General features: G+C 42.7%; 1 protein-coding gene and 1 long non-coding RNA gene across 3 annotated transcripts in view; one reads left to right on the forward strand and one right to left on the reverse strand.

Annotated features, from left to right (window-relative positions):
* The window catches only part of ASTN2 (astrotactin 2), an 869,558-nt gene that overhangs the window by 802,575 nt on the left and 53,298 nt on the right, over positions 1-13,685 (reverse strand). The window contains exon 1 of one of the 2 annotated variants that reach the window (XM_029062728.2): positions 2,100-2,188. The exons of the other annotated variant lie outside the window; for it this stretch is intronic. The gene's annotated coding sequence lies outside the window, so the exon portion shown is untranslated. Of the gene's footprint in view, positions 1-2,099; positions 2,189-13,685 lie in introns of those variants that run through there. 2 annotated transcript variants of the gene reach the window in all.
* Positions 2,496-6,773, forward strand: LOC114811163. Its single transcript, XR_003758845.2, has 2 exons — positions 2,496-2,641; positions 6,528-6,773. It is a non-coding gene; the product is annotated as an uncharacterized LOC114811163 (long non-coding RNA).

A 13,685-nucleotide genomic window follows, 5' to 3' on the forward strand; every position in this document is an offset into this window, starting at 1 on the left:
CAGTGGCCCTTAACTTATGGAAAAACATTATCAGATGGCAGAATTAGGTGTGAAATATAGCAGGGCCAGGTGCAATGTAGTTAACCCTGGGGATACTCATGGAGGAAACAGCAAAACAAGAAGAAACCACATACACACAAAAAAAACAAATACAGTCAATGTCCAACCCTCCCTCTCCTGAACCCTCAGAAGTGGAAAATGAGAATTCAAGGGAAAAGAATACAGCAGATACAGAACCTCAGGGCTTCAACCCACCTCACAGGGACAAATCCTTCATTATCTGGAATACTCAGGTGGCAGTCCAGATTAACTGGAATTTTTTTAAAAAGAGCACATGAGAGTATAAATCAAAGACCCTTTTACTAGATTGAAATATTACACAACATTGTATTCTAATTATTTTTTAGCAATAACTGATTTCAAAAGTCTGTGTTTAGCTTAAAAGCAGGAGAGGGCTTAACCTATTTATAAGATGGCTGACAGGTAATTTCAGAAACATTTTTCAGCTTCCATAAGGGAGAATGTTTTGTCCCATGCAGTACGGAAAGGTTACTGTTCATCATTAATGAAAGACAGAGAGAGAATCTTTAAAGTCAATCTCATCTTTAGAGTCCCAACACCAATTTTAAGCATTGGAGAAACTGAGTCATGGAAGAAAATGTCTGATTTTAAAAAAATTGTGGACTAGAGCACTTGTAAGCTCAAGACACTCTGTCAATGCAAAGCAATCTGTTTGATTGAAGCATGTCATTAATGACTAACGGTCATGTTTTAGTTTGTGTTTTATTACCCATTTGGCACAAAAACACTTATGTCTACCTGAATTGAAAGTGTGTGCAAATCCTAATAGTTGCACCCTCTGCATTCACTCCGTGACTACTACTGAAAAAGGTGATGAGAAGTCAAAACAGTTGAGTTATCTCTTCATAACATTCTATAACATTACCAGGCCCACACAGAGAAGCAGACAAGGGTGATGTACATTATGTGACTAACCAATTGCAAGTCAGATGGGTCAGCAGGCACTGATCTTGAATAACACAAATCTGTTCAAGCCCACTAAGTCAGTCACAGAGTGAACAGGGGATGATTCAAGTCCCAGATATTATCTCTCTCTACTCTTTCCAAGAAAATTATGGAAAATGGATCTAGATGCCAACTCCCTACATAGTAAACTGGCCCTGCTCTCCACTCTTTGCCAAGGACCACTATCCTATTCAAAAGATACTTTAGATTGAGACAAAGCCATTTAGTAGATGGCTATATCTACTCAATTTAAAACTTGATTTAAAAACTAATTGTAAAGCAGCATACCAAATCCTACTTCTACCTTTCAAAACTTCATCATCCTGTTCCTTTCCTCCTAGTGCTCTACTTCTGAGTCAAGTTGACTCTTCTTTCCTAAGTAAGTTGACCACCTATAGCACCACTGGATGCAGAGCTTAACCAGCCCTCCTCAGTGAGCAAGCAGCCCAATATATTTTTTTGATCTGTTGTAAATACCCCCGTCTTGCTTCAGCAACCTCACCTACTGTAGGCAAAGACCAAAGAGAAAACCTTTGTAAAAACAAGAAAGGTCTGACTTTTGAATGCTGACCCAAAAAACTAATTCTTAGCCCAAATTATAATTGGTTTGCAGCTTCATCAGTACTATCAACTACCTTTGATAGTAAAGTACTATTTTAAATACTTGGGTGAATAAAGCAGAGAGGAAACATGTATTCACCACATCTACCTTAATATAACCAGTGAAGGAACACATATTAACTAGATAAGCTTGAAGATTTGGAACTGGGATAGCCAGAAGAAAAGCACTAAGGTCCCTCAGGGAATGATTGTCATGGTTTCTTGGTGAAAGGTATGCATGGATGTTTTGGTGGGGAATAAATCATTCAATCACTTGTTTATTGAGTGCTTACTGTGTTGCAGAGCACTGAATTAAGTATTTGGGGGAGTAAAATATAACAGAGTTGGTAGAGACATTCCCTTCCCACATTAAGCTTACAGTCTAGTGGGAAGCAAAGAGTGCATGCAACTATTGGATACACTAGCTCAAAATGGATAATAATGACAACACCTTGCATGTGTGTAACACTTACATTTTTCCAGAGATATTTCATAATATCACTCTGAGGATTGGAAAGGCAGGAATTATTAATCCTATTTTCCAAGTGAGGAAACTGAAATCTAAAGAGATGAAGTTGCCTGCTACCCCTCAGCAAGCAGCTCAATGGCAGAATAGAGATTCAGATCCTGACCCCCAGACCCATCTTTCTTCAGTCTTGCTCCTTCCCAAAGGCTCCCAGCACCTGATTTGGGGGGTTATTATAGCAATGGAAAGAAGCTGAGTCTCCTGGGTGGCAATACCAGAGCCTATCAGCAATCATATCCTCCCGCTATTCTCTCTGAGTGGCAACACCTGGAGCAAAAGGGGAGGAGCCACCAGCCTCTTCCACTGAGGAAGAGGCAATGGAAAATGAAGATTCCTGGGGGAAAGATAGAAAGTGAGAGACAGAAGAAAGTGGAGGATGAACTTAATCAAAGTTCAGGAAGCCCTTCATGTTACAACACAAGTTTTCCTTGGTGTCCCTAAAGAATTTGGACTTCTCACACTATTTTCTGAATGAAAGCTTTTCCCTAGGTAAGCCTTTGTTGGAAATCTGTCAAGGTCCAGCCTGAAAAGCACTGATATTTCTGTTAAGGTCAACTGAGCCTGTCTCTTCGGGCTTCTGTGTTCCTCCTATCTATGTAACCGACTGAGCTGCCCCTAAAGTCTCAACAAATCACAGCTGGGTTAGAGTGATGTCTATTGCAAATTCTGTTTCTCAGTTTCTTGAGTCTCCTTGAAGCAACACAGAAGGCTTTAGTCAAACATTCTATCCAATTAGTATGGCATGGAAGGGATTTCATGAGGTCAACTAGATTAGTCTCCTGCTTCTAGTCTGGGTTGCCTCACTTCAAAATTACTGGCTGATTGGTTCTTCATATTTGGGAAAGAGTATAAGATTGCTATACATCTAGAGTATAAGATTGCTGTAGGCTGGGAAAGTCTCCACCAACTCTGTTATATTGTACTTTTCCAGGCCCACAGTACAGTGCTCCACACACCGTAAGCACAAATACCATTGATTGATTGTTTGGTATTTCACAAGCTTCCTTGGCATCATAGTCCAGGGTCATAACTTCTGGGTTCAGTAAGTTACTTAAACTCAATCACTACTGCTGCAATTTAAATAAATTTTGTCATGTCTGGTCCAAATGGAAATAATACCTTGGGAAGATCATGCCACTAATGGAGAGGTTTTTAAACATCAATCAGTGGCTTTTATTGAGTACTTACTGTGTATAGCACACTGCACTAAGTACTTGGGCAAGTGCATGGAAAAGAGTTGGTAGACACATTCCCTAGCCACAAGGAGTTTACAGTTTAGAGGGGAAGACAGAATTTTTTAAAAAATTACAGGAATGTACATAAGCCCGATTAGACTGTAAGCCCGTCAAAGGGCAGGGACTGTCTCTATCTGTTACCGATTTGTACATTCCAAGTGCTTAGTACAATGCTCTGCACATAGTAAGCGCTCAATAAATACACTGAATGAATGAAATGCTGTGGTATTGAGGGTGTCTGCCAAGGTGGACCTGGGCACCGGCTACCCAAAGGTCAAAATGCCATCAGTGACGTAACCTCTCTGTCCAGAGGAGGCAGGACGGGAAGATAGGTGTCCCTCACCTCCGTGCCCACCCAATAAGGTATGGAAGGGAAGGGAGCGGAAGGGGGCGGAGATTGAACAGGAAGGAAGTGGGGACCACCCAAACCAAAGGTAGTACCTGTTGCATCTGGTGCTCGGGTCTCTCTGGGAAGATCACAGCGGTAGCAACAGCCACCCACGTGTTTTACCCTGTCCCGAGCACCAGACACCATTCTGCCACCAGGAACAACGCACAGAGACGGGGTCGCGGGATGGGTGAGTGTAACGCATAACTGGGTTAAATGCATAAGTGGGTAATGTATGAGTGTAACGCATATGTGAGCTTAGTGTATAAGTGAGCAATGTATAAGTGAGTATAATGCACATGTGGGTTTAGTGCTTAAGTGGGTAGCTTAAAAGCGAGTGTAACGCGCAAGTGAGTTTAACGCACGAGTGAGTGTAATGCATAAGTAAGTCTAAGGCCTAAATGGGTTCGGCACATAAATAGATTGAACACTTAAGTGGATTCCTCCCAAGTGGGTGTGCACATGGTGGGAACTAGCCGCCTCACCACATTGTGAGTAAACCATTAATGAGCTCTTCCTGGGCGGACCCTGGTGTCCGCCCACACTCGAGTAACATACTAGTGTATTCCTCCCATCAGGGAAGCTTTAACACCAAATTCCTCCCAAAGGGGAAGCTCTAACACCATATTTCCCCCAGAAGGGAAGGCCGATAGTCGCGTCTAAATAATTAATTAATTCAATCCGCCCCATGGAATAAATTCTATACAAAACTCAGGTTTTCCATCCCCAGCCTCTCTCTCTCTCCGTGCCGATTCCGAAAGAACCTGTCCCCGGCGACGGGTGACAGGGTGGGGTTAAGATCAAGTGCTTAAAGGGTTTGGATCCAGAGAGAGAGAAGGAGAGTGTGTGTGTAAGAGAGCATGATGGGATGGTGCATGACTGACAACTCCTTCTGTATTTTGTGCATAGTTATATAGACCCTTGTTACTTTTTAGTATTCAGTGCATACAGTGCCTGGTGGCATTTCATTTCTCCTTCTTTGTAATGATAATGATGACAGTAATGCAAAGAAGAAGATGAAGATTTGTTATGTTCTTAATATGTGGCAAGTACAGTACTAGTGCTGGGGTAAATACAACTCAGATACAGTTCCTGTCTTACATGGAGCTCACAGTCTATGGGGGACAGGGAACAGATTATTTAAATGTCATTTTACAGACAATGAAAGTGAGGCCCAGAGTAGTTAAGTGACTTGCCCAAAGTCAAACAGCAGGCAAGTGTCAGAAATGAAATTAGAATACAGCTCTCCTGACTCCCAGTCCTGTTCTCTTTCCACTAGACCATGCTACATCATGATCTTGTCAAAGCCTCAGCTCCCTCACTACACTTGATTGCTTCCTGGTAGATGGATCTGTCTTCCAATACTGTTTCCCAACTGTCCAAGGCCATTTTGAATCTTCTGAGGTTTCACTTCACTGGATCTCTAGACTGATTCCTCCAGCCATGTTCTTTACAGTTCCATTATTTCAGGTCATCAAACAGCAGCTGTATGGTTATTTTGCTGTTGTCCATCTCAATGAAGGTGGGATGAGATGAGCATTTTTTTGATGCTGCTGATTCTGACTTTATTCCAGGATTTCAGTGTTTGTGTTTTTGCAACTCTGAAAGAAGGGAAAAGTATTTTTTAGCCACTTGGAACTCTCTGAGTTAGAGGGAAGAAAGGTAGGTGTACCGATTGCCAATCCTGGTCCCTTCCTTAGTAAGAATAGTATTTATTAAGGGCTTAATGAATGCAGAGCACTTCACTAAGCATTGGGAAGGAGTACAGAAATGGGAATTATGTGCAGACTGTCCCTAGAGGGGCTCACAACCTTTGAATAAAAGTGAGGGCAAGCAACTGAGACAGACACATCAGAAGCAATGAAAAAAAAACATACGAGACAAGAACAAATACACAGTACACTAAATAAAAACAAAAATCTGTAGGGAGCTAAGGCTGGAGGAGTAGAATTTCAGGCTTTTGTGTTTCAAAGTCCTCAGAGTATCTGAAGCCACAGCAATGGCTATCCAAGCCCCTAAACCTCCTGAATTTTATGGAGGTGCTGTTCTCTTTGCCTCCAGGAAGGGAAAGCATGATAATAATAATAATGTTGGTATTTGTTAAGCGCTTACTATGTGCAGAGCACTGTTCTAAGTGCTGGGGTAGATACAGGGAAATCAGGTTGTTCCACGTGGAGCTCACACTTAATCCCCATTTTATAGATAAGGTAACTGAGGCACAGGGAAGTTAAGTGACTTGCCCAGTCACACAGCTGACAAGTGGCAGAGCTGGGAGTCGAACCCATGACCTCTGACTCCGAAGCCCAGGCTCTTTCCACAGAGCCACGCTGCTTCCCACATGATGGAATGGGGTCTTCTTGATGGTACAGAGGGGAGCTCTTGAGAGTTCCTGGGGAGTCACTGTGGCTGGCACACAGATCATGCCAGGAGCAGGCATAGCATTTTATGTAGAGAAGTGGCTTCGCCTACTGGAAAGTGCATGGGCTTGGAAGTCAGAGGACTTGGGTTCTAAACCCAACTCTGCCACTTTGCTGTGTGAACTTGGGCAAGTCACTTCATTTCTCTGGGACTCAGTTACCCTATCTGTAAAATGGGAATTAAGACTGTGAGTCTCATGTGGGACAAGGACTGTGTCCTACCTGATTATCTTGTATCTTTCTCAGTGTTTAGAGCAGTGCCTGGAAGGGTAAGCACTTAACGAATACTATTAAAAATGAAATCATCAGCTTTGGTGTCTTTTCTGTGGCTTCAGGCACACTCTGAATGACAAGAAGGATGCACAGAGAGGCGAGGCTGCCATTACAAGATGTTTCTCTAACCTGGAGGTGAAGACAGTCTGAAGATGCACAGCAGAGGCCTTTAAACCAGCCTGGAGCCAACAGAGAATGTCAAGGACAGTCTGAGAGTTGTTCAGCTACAATGCCAGCCCTGCTTTGATGTCTGATAAAATTTGGTTTCCAGGGCTGCAGAAAGAACTGTGGCCAATATCTGAATTTCATTTCTGTTTCCTTCCTTTGGTGTAAGGAGCACTTCAAGTTAGGACTGGAAGCAATCTGTGTAACTGCAGCGTCCATGGCACCCCTAATCACCAAGATGTGAGCTACCAACATGTTCATGGTAGTTGTGTGAAGCAAGCAAATTGTTTCATAATTTATGATAGGTGTCCCATTAAAGTGACTTTTACAGCATCTGCTTAAGGAGCAGGGAAATGGAGAAAGTTCCTAGGAATGTTTTAGGAATAAGTCCTTGAAGGGAGTAGGCCATTGGCTCCAGCATAAGTCTATTCCCCTCTTAAGGGTTGATATCCCAGCCTCCAGAAAAAGCAAGTGGGAGAACAGAGGCAAAAGATGAAGTATCTCCCCCTTTTCTGGGCTGCTCTTATCACATCCCAGTCCTGAGGATAAGGCCAGATCATACATCAAGTCACAAATTTCATGGACACTTTTCAAACAAGTTGTTGAATACCCTGAGAGGAGAATGTAGTAGTGGGGAGAGAAAAGCCAGCGGGTTTCCCAACAGGGAGGCTTTAGAGCTAAAAAGAAGCAGAAAAACATCCAAGGTCAGAAACAGGGAAGACTCCGTCCCAAAGTTTCAGAATTTTTGGAAGTTACTGTGATATGAAATAAGGGCCTGACCAGCCCCTTCAAGACTCTCCACCAGCTGTCTCTTTCCTACCTCTCTGCTCTCTTCTCCTGCTTAGCCCTGGTCTTCACACTTCACGCCTCCCAAGCTAACCTATACAATTCTGAACTCTGAACTCTACTGTCTTCAACTCACTGCTCAACCTATTTTCCCAAGCTCGGAAATTCCTCCGGACTTAAAAATCCTCCCAACCACATCCCTCTCTAGTTTAAAGACATGTCTTCCAAAAGGCCTTTCTCAACTACTCCCCATCTCTCTGGTCAATTCATCCCGTTACCTACCTTAGCCAGTGTGTGTGCACACATACGTGCACACACTCACACACACACACTTGCATTCTATTTATTTTATTCTTACTTTTGTTTTGAAGTACTGAACCTGTATTTTGTTTCTGCCATTGTCATTCATTCATTCAATCATATTTACTGATAATAATAATAATAATGTTGGTATTTGTTAAGCGCTTACTATGTGCAGAGCACTGTTCTAAGCGCTGGGGTAGACATAGGGGAATCAGGTTGTCCCACATGGGGCTCACAGTCTTAATCCCCATTTTACAGATGAGGTAACTGAGGCCCAGAGAAGTTAAGTGACTTGCCCACAGTCACACAGCTGACAAGTGGCAGAGCTGGGATTCGAACTCATGACCTCTGACTCCAAAACCCGTGCTCTTTCCACTGAGCCACGCTGCTTCTCTAGCCACGCTACTGAGCGCTTACTGTGTGCACAGCACTGTACTAAGCATTTAGAATGTACAATTTGCCAACAGATAGAGACAATCCCTGTCCAACAACAGTCTCACAGTCTAAAAGGGGGAGACAGACAGCAAAGCAAAACAAGACAAAACAAGTAGTCAGCCATATGTGATTTGGATCTGCTTGTCTCCCCCATAGATCGTAAACTCTTAGAGAGTAGATAGAAATAGTGTCTTCTAATACATGCTCCCAAGTGCCTAGTTCAGTGGTTTACATCCAGTAGGTACTCAATAAATAAGAGATTCTGTCCCTCTGAAATATGCCCTTGCCATGCTCTCTCCAAATTTCCCCTTCAACATATGTCTTCTTTTTTTGTGTGTTTTGTTTTATTTTTGGAGGGATGCTTATTCCTAAGGGGTTTCCAACCACAACAGATCAAAAGAAGGATGGGGTGTGGATATTTCAGACTCAAAAGCTCTAAGAAACTTGGAGTAGGGAAAGCAGTTGATCAATTGCAAAGGATCATGGACCAAACTGGATCTCCATGCCCACAAAGAGCACCCAAGAACTCTGGGATGAGGGTAAGTAGGGGAAAGGGCAGCTGATGATTCTTTGTAGGGAGGTTGTCAGATGAAATAGGGCAGTGTGGAAGGAGGGGTGAAATCTGTCAGTGGTGTGGCTGCACCATCTGAGTAGGTTGAGGAAAGAGCTTGAGCAAAACAAGTTCTGGGAAAGGTTTAAGAAGCCAAAAGACAGCAGCCCCTCCATAGAAACCAACAAGACAGTCTCACACCCTGGGATTCAAGGCTCCACTCTAGATTCTGACTCATTTCAGCCTTATAACTCCTCTCTCCAGCTGAGCTTTTCATTTTAATGTCTGACTGATATATTCCTTGTTCCAGCTCAAATGAAACAGCAGTTGAGTAGAGTTTTTTTTTTCTTCCCTTTTTTAAAAAAAATAGAATCATACATTTTAACTTTATATCCCTCTTCAGAGAATGAGTGTCTGGTTATTTATTCCTTACATCCTGCGGCTTAAATCTCAAATTACAGTAAATCTGGGCCAGGCCCAACATCATGAATAAATTCTTATTCCCAGGGGCACTTCCAAAGGAGGAAAAATAGATGAGGGCTCCAAACTTAGTCACCTCCACCCACTCTGTCCATTCTCAAGAGTTTTTGGGAGACTGGCAAAATGCAAAGAGCATAGGACTGGGCATTAGGAGACCTGAGTTCTAGTCCCAGCTCTACCACTGGCCTTCTGTGTGACCAAGAGTAACTCTGATAACCTCTGTAGAATGTAAGCTCCTTATGGGCAGGGAACATGTCTGCTTATTCCCTTATACTGTACTCTCCCAAGTACTTAGTATAGTGCTCTGCACGTAGTAAGCACTCAATAAATACCATTGATTGATTGGTTGAGCTAAGTTTCCTCTTCAGTTAAATAGGGATGATAGATGGTGAGCCACATTGGGTGAGTACTGTGTTTGATCTCATAACTTTGAATTTATCCAAGCTCTTAGTTGACACTTATTAAATTCCATAATTATTTTGTATGTTAACTGTGTGGAAGGGTGGCAGCCCCGCTGCTGTCAAAGGGAATAGCGAGGCTACTGAGGATGTAGGGATCAAAGCTCAAGCCTAGTTCATTGAATCCCAAACCGAGATCTAGATAGCTCTCTGCTCATGGCTAATCTGCTTAATATTTTGTGCAAGTTATTTGATTTAGGTGAACATTCCTGTTAAAGAGGATTAAAGATCTACAATTGGGCAAATATGGTGATAGTAGAACAATAAAGGTTCAGCCCTCTTCCTAGGTCACACAGTAGGTCAGGAGCAGAAACAGGACTTGCATTTTATTCCACTGATACCAATCCCATACTCCTTCTTTTAGGCTAGCTAACCTTTCTCCTTGTTCAAATGTCACAGGGGTTAGCAGTTTGGGGCTTAGTAAAGCTCACACTAAAATGTTGCTATCAGATAAAAATATCCAACCCCATTTAGCAACTGGAAAACAACTAAGACACTGTTTTCTATTCTTTCGCACCATGGAATTAGGAGATACCATGTTTTTATTGATTAAGTTGTTTTGATCTATGTCTCAAAGCAAACTGTGCTCTAGTTCACATTTGGGTTTTAAAGACATGTGAGCTCCTTGTGGGACAGGGGCTGTGCCCAGTATAATTCACTTGTATCTACCCCAACTGTTAGAACAGTGTTTGACACATATTAAGCACTTAACAGATACCATAAAAAAGAGGAAGGACCATTCAAAGCCCTTGTTGGAAATAAGTTCACTTTTCTACCCCCTCCTACCATGGAAAACATTATCCTCAAGCCCATCAGCAACTCCTCAATAAGTTGGTTATTATCATTAATAATAATATTGTTATTGTCATATTTATAATGTCAAGCACTGCTCTAAGTGCTGGGGTAGATGTGAATTAATCATTTCAGAGCTCCTGTCCCACATGAGACTCACAGACTAAGTAAGAGGGAGATCAGGTATTGAATCCCCATTTTACCATTTGAAAAAACTGAGGCACAAACAAGTTAAGTGACAAGGTCACACAGCAGGCAACTGACAGAGGTCAAATTAAGACTCAGGTCCTCTGATTCCCAGGCCCAAGCTCCTTCCACTAGACCATACTGCTTCCCAAATATATCTAAATCTTTCACATTTGAAAAGGACGGAAAGGTGGCCTGGTGAAAAAGGCATGGGACTGGGAGTCAGGGGACCCAGATATTAATCCCATCTCTTCCTCCTGCCTGTTATGAGATTTTGGGAAAATCACTTAATATTCATCTGTAAAACATGGGTAAAATACTGGCTCTCTTTACCTACCTTTTGTATTGTGATCTCCAGGGTACAGAGATTGCACCCAATCTAATAATTTTATATTTTAGCACAGTGCTTGTTGCCTAATTATTTGTTACTAACTTCCACAATGTATTAAAACATGCTAACAGAGTCTGCAAACCAACCTGATTTCACTCTTCTTTGGGAGTCTGTAAATTCCCTATGCCTCTTCCAGCTTGGCAAAAGCCCCTCTTATCATCAACCCCCTTTCTCTCTAATACAGCCCAGAGAGTAGACAGGCTCTTCAAACCCACTTCTGCTCTTGAAAGTTGGGACATTGCCCCCTGGGACAGTCCTGAAGTTCCAGAGAGAGTGAATCCCTGGGAAAGCTGAAGGATGCCTTAAGGACCAACCAGAATTGACCGGACAACAGGTTCAAGAGGAACCCACTTTCCAGACACACCAAGAGTGGCCTGGTCAGAACATCCCACTCTTGAAATGTCTGGCAAGTGGGTTACTCTCAAAACTGTTCTCTGAAAAAGCTAATCAGACACAAAAGAAACAATGAAAAAGATTTACTTGGATTTTTCAGAAATCCTCTGTTAAGGTGTTTCCTAAAGAGACTCTGAAGGACGACAAATAAGGACAAGGTAAGGAGTACAGATTTATCAAGAATTAAGAGGCAGGTACGCCATTCACTTGAGAGGAAGAAAAATGTGTCATCTCTTTAGTATGTTCCCAAATGCTGAGGACAGTGCTCTGCACTCAGGCTTTTGATGATGATGCTAAATCCAGCATGAGTTGAACCCCAGCCCCCAGAGTTGTATCAAGATTCTTAGATTTGTGAAAGAGCATTAGGATCAATACAAAGGAAAAGTGGTTCTTTGTTCTGCAAATACCTGAACAGCACAACTCACTTCCACTCTCACCCTCCTCCCCTCCCCATCAAGCTTATGTTTTCCATCCACACTGGTGAGTGCTCTATTGTGCCAGGTAGTCAGGACCATGAACACTCTACAGAACAGGGGCAAAAAGTTGATCATTTTTTATCTGCCTTTAACAAGTTACTCCTTCATACCTAAGGCTCCAGAGCAGCTTCAGCTCTGCTGACACTTAGAAGGATTTTTCTCACCTTATAAAACAAAGATAATGTCACTACACTTATTCAGTGTAGTGAATGGCATTCATTGAGGCCCATTTCCCACCAGGGGATAGTCACTTCTCCTCGATTCAAGTGGGAGGGTAACCCAGCCTCTCATTATAATGTCTGCCCCAACTCACACCACAGTCTCCTTCCTTCATCCAAGTCCTGTTTCTCTTTAGGACTACAGAAACACCATCCCCTTCTGCTCTCAATGCCAGTCTCTATTCTGAACATAGGCCACAAACATTCTTACATGGAACCACCTACTCCATTTTTCCCTGACTGTAGGAAAAGTGATGGTACTAGTTCCTGGAAGCACCTCAGTTTTGAGTCCCTATGAACAGTTGGATAGTCTGTTGAGAAGCAGCATGGTCTAGTGGAAGGAGCATGGGCCTGGGAGTCAGAGGACCAGGGTTCCAATCCAGGCTGACAGTTGCTGTGTGACTTTGGGCAAATCACTTTACTTCTCTGTTCCTTGTTCCTCCATCTCCAAAATGGCAATTCAATGCCTATTCTTCCTCTTATATAGACTTTTAGCCCTACATGGGATCTTATTTTCTAGTATCTAACCAGCGCTTAATGCAGTGCTGTGTATATAGCAAGAATTTAACAAATACTACAATTATTATTATTATTATTATTATTATTATAGTCCTGGCACACTAGATGCCAAAGGTTCTGCACCCAGTTTGGGCATACCCTACCTCTGGCCAATGGTAGAACTGCTACTGTCCTGGTCCTGACAATCTCCTCCATCAATCATATCTCCCTCCTGGCTCCAGTGGTGGACGGTGTCACCAGATATGAAAGCCTGTGGCACTTAAAGGCTCAAATATTCATGGATCAAATACTACAATTGTTATTATTAAGTACTAATGGGACATATAGTCTCAGAGTTGGGTTAAGCTCTCATTGCTCATGCTCCAAGTCCCAAATGCAGATGTCTAGGCTGCTCAGGGTTATTCTTGAAAGAGACTGGGATGGGAGCCACTGCTTGGGAGAAGGCTTTGAAGGACAGAGGATGGATCTCATGCCCTGAGAAATAGCCCTTTAGCACATCTCAGAAGCAGTGTTGCCTAGTAGATAGAGTCATGGACTGGGAGTCAAAAGGACCTGGGTTCTAATCCTACTCCACCTCTTTCATTCATTCAGTAGTATTTATTGAGCACTTACTGTGTGCAGAACATTGTACTAAGTGCTAGGGAAAGTACAACACAACAATGAACAGTGACATTTGCTACCCACAATGAACTTACAGTCTAGATGGGGGGAGACAGGCATCAAACAGATGAATAAAATTACCGATATGTACCTAAGTGCTGTGGGGCTGAGGGGTGGAAGAACAAAGGGGGCATGTCAGGGATGCAGAAAGGAGTGGGAGATGAGGAAAAGTGGGGCTTAGTCTGGGAAGGCCTCTTGGAGGAGATGTGCCTCAATTAGGCTTTTCTGTTGTGTGACCTTGGGCAAGTCACTTCTCTTCTCTATGCCTTGGTTACCTCATCTGTAAAATAGGGATTAAGACTGTGAGCCCCATGAGAGACATGGAGTCTATCAACCCTAATGCTTGGCATAGTGCCTGGCACACAGTAAGTGCTTAACAAATACCTTAAAAAAACTCTCAGAGGTCTT

This window comes from Ornithorhynchus anatinus, chromosome 4 (assembly GCF_004115215.2).
Source record: "Ornithorhynchus anatinus isolate Pmale09 chromosome 4, mOrnAna1.pri.v4, whole genome shotgun sequence".
In the NCBI taxonomy this organism is placed as follows: Eukaryota; Metazoa; Chordata; class Mammalia; order Monotremata; family Ornithorhynchidae; genus Ornithorhynchus; species Ornithorhynchus anatinus.